The sequence below is a fragment of the Dasypus novemcinctus genome, chromosome 19 (genome assembly GCF_030445035.2).
Source record: "Dasypus novemcinctus isolate mDasNov1 chromosome 19, mDasNov1.1.hap2, whole genome shotgun sequence".
Classification (NCBI taxonomy): Eukaryota; Metazoa; Chordata; class Mammalia; order Cingulata; family Dasypodidae; genus Dasypus; species Dasypus novemcinctus.
The window spans coordinates 59,710,671-59,719,339 of NC_080691.1; the positions used below are offsets into that span (position 1 = coordinate 59,710,671).

The following is an 8,669-nucleotide window of genomic DNA, read 5'->3' on the forward strand; positions in this document are numbered from 1 at the left end:
TGCACAGTCAGTGATATTAATTAAATTTCCAGTTTTGTGCTATCAGCACTATCAAACATTATGACAAGATTTTTATTACCTCAGATGGAATCCTTTACCCATTAAGAATTAAACCCCAATTAGTTCCTGAATCTGATAACCTCTAATCTCCTTCTTATATCTATGAATTTGCTTTTCCTAATATTTCTCCTGTGTGAAATCATACCAAATTTTACCTGTTTTATTGACCTGGTTAACCCAACAACACATTTCATGATTTGTCTGTGTTGTAGCATGCATCAGAACTTCATACCTTTCAGAGCTTAATAAAATTCCATTGAGTGTATATACAATTGTTTATCCAATCATCTATTGATGAACATCAGGATTGCTTCCACACCTTGGCTATTGTAAAAAATGCTGTGTACAGATATGTTTGAATTCTGGCTTTCAATCTTTTGGATGATATTCCTAAAAGTGGAATTGCAGGGTCATATGGAATTTTATGTTTACTCATTTGAGGACCTGCAAGTCTGTTTTCCTAAGAGAAGCAGTGTAACAACTTACCTACTTCTCCACATTATCTCAATAACTTGTTTCTACCCTAGTTTTATGCTAACCATTTTAGTGAGTGTGAAGTGGTATCACAAAGTAATTTTGATTTAGCTTTCTTTAAAGACAAATCATGCCACACTATTTTTCATGTACTTATTAACCATATACACATATTCTTTATATCATTTTATTTTTGTGGAGATGGAAGATGCCCATTCTTTGGGTTGTTGCCTCCCAACCTTAATGGTGATTCACTTAAGCACAGGTTATTAAAGTTGAAGAGGTCAAATTTATCTATTTTTGGTTTTTTTGTTGTTGCTCATAATTTTGATTCAATGTCAAAGAATTCTTTGATAAATACAAAGTCAAAAAATTTGCCCCTGTGCTTTCTTCTTAGATAAGTAGTTTTTTTTCTCATACATTTAAGGCTGTGAATCTTTTTGTGTTTATTTTTGGGAATAGTTTGAGGTAAATTTCCAAATTTATTTGTTTTTTTACATGTCTTTCACATTTTTGCAACATCATTTGTTCAAAACCCTATTTTTATTCTTCAAATGGTTTTGACACACTTATCAAAATTAGTTAATAATATATGTGTAGATTTATTTCTGGACTCTGCACTCTATTTAACTGATCTGTATGTCTATCTTTTCTTTCCTGCACCACATTTTCTTAAATACCATTGAAACATAGTAATCTTTGAAATTGAGACGTATGACACTACCTACTCTTTTCTTGCTCCCTCACAATTTCATGATTTTTAGTGTCAGTTCTTTTCATTTAATATACATAAATCAGCTGGAAATTTCATATGAATTATTGTTGAAATTGTAGGTCACTTGGGGTGAATATTTTTTAAGATTTATTTATTTATTTATTTCTCTCCCATTCTCCCCCCCCCCCCCTGCACCCCAGTTGTCTGTTCTCTGTGTCTATTTGCTGCGTGTTCTTCTTTGACCACTTCTGTTGTTGTCAACCGCACAGGAATCTGTGTTTCTTTTTGTTGCATCATTTTGTTGTGTGGGCTCTCCCTGTGTGCGGCGCCATTCCTGGGCAGGCTGAACTTTCTTTCCCGCTGGGCGGCTCTCCTTACAGGGCACACTCCTTGTGCATGGGGCTCCTCTGCATGGGGACACCCCTGTGTGGCATCCTTGGGTGCATCAGTACTGTGCATGGGCCAGGTCCACATGGGTCCAGGAGGCCCGGGGTTTGAAACGTGGACCTCCCATGTGGTAGACGGCCTCCCTAACCACTGGGCCAAGTCTGCTTCCCTATTGTAACAATCTTTAGTATTCTGAAAAATGCAAACATTGAATCATGTATCATTTATTTATGTCATGGGTTTGTTAAAAAATATGCTGTATCTTTCAAAATATGTTTAGCACTTTTATTAAATTTATTTCTAAGCACTTATTATTGTATTCTTTAATGTTATTCTGAATGGAATTATTTTAAATTGATTTTGGAAATGATAATTGCCAGTGTATAGAAATACAATTAGTTTTTGTATGTTGATCTTATTTCCTGCAAACTTGCGATCCTTTATTCTTTTACAATCTGTATTATTCTTCTTGCCTAATTGCACTGGCTATAATCTCTAGCAACAATTTTTTTTAAAACTTATATCTGTTTATTTTTCTTTGAATGGACATTTCTATTGTTCATTAGCTCTAGAAAAACTAACATTGATAGAACAAAAATACTTGAAACAACAAAAGAATAACAGCTCTTTTCAAGGATAGGATTGATGCATGGTAATATTTATGAAGTATGTATTGGCATATCAAAATTGGCAGAAGAGAGAAGGAAAGAGGCTTTTGCCAAGATGGCACATTTTAAAGTTAACTAAACATGGTGTTTAGCACTTCTTAAAGACCTGCAAAGTGCTGCTGAGGTGAAACAAATCAACACTTCCAGACTTCAAAATATTCTGGAAATATAAACTAATTACACCTGGCTTTTACCTTGCAAATAATTCTGCAGAATGTTTCTGGACTTTCAGCAAATCCATCCTCTGAATTTGGTGAGCAATGAGTATGTGGAGAAGAGAGTTATCCCAAGACTGAGACAGGAAACTCTATTTCTCTGCTCTCACTTCTTCCTATTGTCCCTGCTTCCTCATGCTTTCCCCACCTAAATAGAACCATTTGAAAAAAGAAAATCAAAGTTATCTATGTGAACAGGAGTCCTGGTTATGGCCAAGACCATCCTTGTTATACTTTTTGTATAATCCTAATATATTGTATTTGGCATTGAAATCAGCCAGGTAATAATCTACCTAAATGCCATTCTATACAAATATTAGCAAGAGGGAACAATCTGGAATACAATTTTCAGATCATCTGCTAAAGGGATGGCAATGTGCTGGGGCAATAGCCCAAGAGGGTGGGTAGGAGCTTCACATGGGATAGATATGTAAAAAGTCTTCCAATGACAAAGCACTTTAGACATTAAGGTCATTATTATTGTTGTTATTATGGTATAACAACTGATACACTGTGGGGAAAATGAATCCTAAGAAAGCAAATGCTCTGGTCAGATTTTTCAAGGAATCCTTGCTTCTCTATGCTTAGCAGTTTGCACTTGACTATGATAATGTAATATGTGGAAAGACACATCTTGGGCCTATAAAATAGAAATTTGAATATACAAATATACATTATGAAGTATGATAGTATACAAATTAATGTAAAAATATGCTTTGCTTTTCTTGTTACATGATTTTAAAAAGCATGTAATTTAGATTTGTTGGATGTTGAGGCAGAGTTAGCAAACCCTTTTGCTATGTTTTAGGATGTTTTCACAGTATATGTTATTACAATGTCAAAACTGATACCTTTGATGTTAAATAGCTTTTGAAATACTTAGGATGCAAAAAAAAAAAAAAAACCTAACCATTAATATAGCAATCTAAGAATGTGTGTAGTTATATTATTTTAGATAGTAATAATGGACTGGCTAGAGTGGATAGTCTCAAGATTTGCTATTTGGTCCATTTTGAATCGAGTGTTTGAGATAGTCAAAGTAATCCAGGTGGGCAGGAAGTCCATGATACCTACATTGCTAATTAGGTAATTGGCCTGAGGCTTTAGCAGTAGGAAGGAGTGTAGGAAGATGGTATGTCAGGATGAAATATCTTTCCCGCCTCTAACCGTAACTATGGTAAGATACTCTACTCAGATACCACTTCTTGGATCAGCGTATAACAATCAACCATGCTTCAGGTGGTGCAGCTACTCAGTTTCAAGAGGCCACAAGTCAATAATCCTTCTGGGACCATTGCCCATGGACTTTGGAAGTTACAAGTTACACATTTTTTCATGATTCTGGGAAGCCATCTTGAAGGGTATTCTTCCCATTTCTTAGGTCACAGTTGTCATGTCACTGGCCTTCATTTCAATTCCAGTTAAAATATAAAGTGCAGTATGTAGTGTGGAACCTTCAGAGAGAACATAATGAGCACAACCACCCTCCTCAGAATTCCAGGATCAATCTACTGGTCGAGTCACCATCCATGTCTGTGGATATACAGGATTTCTTTCATCATTATTGTTGTCTTTATCATCATCATCAGCTTTAGTATGAACAGCATCACAATTGTAGTACCATCATTTCAGGTGTTATGGCAAGATCAGAAAACTCAACATCAAGACACCATCCAGTTTATGTGTATAAATATTATCCTGTCTTTCTTGGCCCACTTAGTAAACACTTTCTTTTCAGTGATAAACATATGCCCCCCATATGGGGCATGTTCATGAAGAAAATAATCATCACACTCATTTCTGCCTTGTTCATAGAAATAGTATGGGTTTTTTTCTATACCCTTCTGTCTTGCAGGAGGTGTCATTTATCATCCCTTAGACATGAATGCTGTAATAGGCATCCATGGCTAGAATGAAGGTAAACCACCCTGTGCTGAGATAAAAGCTGGACTTGACTCTGTCTTTCCCTGTCTCCTATTTCAAAGTTCCATCACAGTAGCTCATGCACTTCTCTGTAGTCACAAAAATCTGGGCATTTGGATAGATGTCAACCGTATTTTTCAACATGTTATAAATGATGTCATTGCCTTCTTTCCTCATATTGTGGAAAGGGCCCCATATAACACAAATAGTAGTGTTTGCTTCCTTGAAAAAATAGTCATGTTTTTTTAATAAAAGGGGAACACTGGTATTGGACACAATCCAAATCATCATCATTCGGCCAACATCATAGCCCTTGGTGGAGGCATTGTTCATTCTCCAAATCCAGGAGGAGTGATCTCTCTCCTTGCCCACCTTCAGGGCCAACAAGTTGACTGGAGTTTGATACTGTGGCACAAAGGTCACAGTCCAGTTGCAAAGGTTCAATGCATTTCCTTCTTCAGTTGTTTTGGACTCTCAAATTCTAGGCCCCTTAGGTGTATTCTGATGCATTCAAATAGTAATTTATCCCACTTCTTTATAGGAGGGTTAGTCTGATTCTCCGTAATGGCTTTAAGTACTAGGCTTTTCTGAGGACTATCTGCCAAGCAGTCAATGTCTGTTTCTAGAGTTTTAAATATCCTTTGTGCTGACTTTCACAATATTATTTTCTTGTGTCCTCACATTTGTGTACCCATAGTGAGTTCGAAGGGGCTGTCATGTGTGTAGGAGAATACTATCCATTTTCACCAGGTTGTCCAAAGCAGTTTAGTAGCAATGGGAAATTTACTTCATTTGTAAGGCACATAATCAGCAGGAAGAGGAACGCTGCTATGAAGCTCAGCAATCACTGATTTTCCATTAGGCATCTCTAGGTTTTTCTCATTGGTTCATAAGAACACATAGCATCTAGTCTTCTTCCATTTTTCCAGATACTCTCTCGTTTTGTCTCTGCTCCTCTATTTTCTTCTCCAACCCAGACTTCAGGATGCAGGCCATGGCGTTCTGCCAGCCCTCTTGCCACCGAGTAGTGGGTGCGCCTGAGTCAGAGGCAGTCCTGGAAGTAGCCTGGAGGATGGTATCAATGCAGGACCGCTCTAGACCACAGATTCCCGCAGATCGACCCTAGTAACATTTTTAATAGAAGGGGTCATGATCAACATTCTTTACTTGTTACTAATCTAAGGGAAACACTATCCCATCTTTTAGCATTAAGAAAGCTGGTGGTCAGTGCCACAATCCTAACTGCTGGGAGCTGGACCCGAGCCAGAGCCGCCCGAGGAGCGCGGCAGTGGCTGCTAGGACTGCTCCAGGGACTGGAGGTGGCAGGACTGGGGGCCGGCTATTGCGCGATGGAGCGGGATGGCTCTGTGCAGGCAGGCGGCGGGCGCCGCGTCGTTGCCCAGCGAGCTGGTCGTGCACATCTTTCTGCCCTCACCCCACTGGCTGCAGGACGGGTTCCCTGGTCACCTTGGCTCCAGCGCCTTTTCTATCCCGAGCTCTGGCCGCAATCCCGCATAAGTCTCTGCGTTTCTTGTGCAGAACAGTCCGGCTGGAATTCCTCATGCGCAAGCCAAGCTGGTTTGTGCAAGAACTGCACGTGGAGTTTGCTGTGGAGAATTGCCTCAGCGGTGGAAACGCGGGCACCGGGGCCGTGGGAGAAGAAGTGGATCTCCTGCAGCTCTCAACTGGGTGGCTGGAAGTGCTACGCCTCTATTTGGACCTGATGCTGTGCGTGCAGGTCACCATTCGGGACAACTGGAACCTGCAGATGTTTAGTGTTTGTGAAGACACAATCATTCTTCAACAGCAAGGAAGTTTGTCACATACATACCTCAGCAAGGTGGACCTTGATGGCACCAAAAATCAAACAAATTCAGCAGCTGCTTAAAGAAATACTGAAAAATAGCAGGCAACTAAAATGACTGCCCTGTGTGTTTATGCTGGAAATAGTAGCCCCAACATCACTGTCATCTCTCAAATTCTATTGTCAACACCATGGAGTGCCTGAGTTTACTGGACAACAGTATTCCTGGCAACAGCACTTTTATCACCGCAATCAAACTGGAACATTTGTGAATCTACACTCACCTGCCCTGGATTTCTGTGACTTTACAGCTAAAATGACAAGAGTCTTAAGTGAGAGCAACCATGTTCATTTGCAGTGACTTTCTTTCCTGGTCCTTAACGTTTCCATGATGCACAAGTCTCTGGACTTGTGAGCATTAGAAAGCTCTGTCACAAAAGAGCAACAACCTTCGGGTCTATGTAATGACTTTTAATAGCAAGAGTGAAGATATGTTAAAGATTCTGAAACCCAGTATACCACTAGAGAGAATTCATTTTGACAGCTACATCACTTGTGTTTCTCACATCCAGGCAATATGCCAAGTTCCTAAATCATTTTATAATAATGAATTATGTGATTGATAGATCTGTTTTCCAGATCTTAGTGACAATCGAAATGAAGATCCATTGGTTTTCTCAGCATGGAAGTACTCAAAGCTCTCTCTTCTTACAATTCCTAGTTACAGAGTGTGAGCACACAACCTCATTACCACTGCTTGTCTTCCTGGCTCTGACTGAAAAGTGCATGAAGTCACTAAAGAAAGCATTGAATTTGACCAAGCTGAACTGGCTGACCGGTATGTGGATACAGAGCATACACTTATTGAGCAGGTATCCCTGGGCCTGTGTCAAGCTTGGCATGCTCTCCTGGGCATGGGATTCCTCAGTGCTTTCACTGAACCAAATCATCAGTATTACAAAGAGATGCAAAGCTTCAGCAAAGGTATTTAGCTTTTTAAAATTATACAATTCTTGTAGTTACATATGCAAGTAGGGTCCTATTATTTTTTTTCCCAGCAGTGTGAATTAATCCTTTTGTGCTGTTTTTAATCAATATTAATTTTATAGAATTATATATGTATATTCTACTTGTTGATCAAAGAACATAGTTGGGTATTTCTTTAGAAGTTTAAAATGACAAAGTATAGGGTTTCCATGATTAATGGACTTATTACCAAATCTTAGGGAGATAAACAGAAGGTTATCTGGGGTTGCAGGCTAACTTTGTTTTTCACTGAGTTACTCTGCCTTTTCGATGTTTTCAATATTTGTATATCAGAGTTCAGAGCTCCTGAGCCAAATTATTTTTATACATTTATAAATATATATCCATAGCCTGGTGGATTTGCATGCATGCAGTGCATTGCATTCATGCTAGAATTCATGCATTCTAGCAGCATTTCATTAATTTTGATATGAAATGGAGAAGGGGGGATAATTTGATTCCAAATGTGTTCTCTTTATCAGAAAAACCAAGACTTTAACTTTCATTCCACATGCAATAGTTGATATCAACAGTTACCATTCCAAATATTATATAGTACAAGGTTAGAGAACATTCCTTAATCCTTTATAAAATATGCATTTACATAAACATGGAAACTCAGATTGTTTATTTTTAAAACCCGTTTCTGACTTAATTTTATTCACCAATTATCTTATACATTCAGGTTAGTTTTTTAGCCCAGATTTCAAATAGTGGAGAAAGAAAGAGACTATATTCCAACCACAAAGTTGTAAACACACATGCTTTGAAGCAAACATTAGTCATGAAAACACTAGCAAAAAGTCACTGGGTATTTTTCAGTAAGCACACATGTCAGTTGCCAAAGAATAGACATAAAAGAAGATGTGTCCCTATGCCGGCAGGGGCTGGCCCATTCTGGCCAGCCTGATACTGCTGGATTATAATATGTAAGGTTGAATTTGTTCCTGTGGTACACAGCTGTGCTGTAGCTCAGACAGCAACTTCAGAACTCTGAAAAAAACAACAACATGCACATGTTTCACTGAATAGTAAATGTTAAAGGAAAGGAAAACTAAAAGCTTGTTCTATTACAGGTATGAGCTGTTATGATACATGAAGAACATGCCATGACGTATATTTAATATCTGAGTGGCTTTAAAAGCTGATTTAACTGTTTCAGGGCAACTGTGGTACAGACGTGGTCCCTGTGAGACATCCACCTGACCCCAGTTTTAAGTGGCCGAAATGTGTGTTTAGTTTTAAAGGACAGTCTGCGATAATAAGGTTAATAGCCAACATGGGTGCCCAGCAGTGCTGAGACCCGGCTGCTCTATTGTATGTTTTGGAAACACAATTTATGTAAGAGATGAACAGATAGGATTCTTTTTGTGGTTAAATGTATATGTGATTCACAA

General features: G+C 38.5%; 2 pseudogenes; one reads left to right on the forward strand and one right to left on the reverse strand.

The window, feature by feature from the left end:
- Positions 1–4,180: 4,180 nt before the first annotated feature.
- Positions 4,181–5,438, reverse strand: LOC101446610 (alpha-N-acetylgalactosaminide alpha-2,6-sialyltransferase 3 pseudogene; annotated as a pseudogene).
- Positions 5,439–5,801: 363 nt separating this feature from the next.
- Positions 5,802–7,238, forward strand: LOC101447058 (F-box only protein 33 pseudogene; annotated as a pseudogene).
- Positions 7,239–8,669: the final 1,431 nt, after the last annotated feature.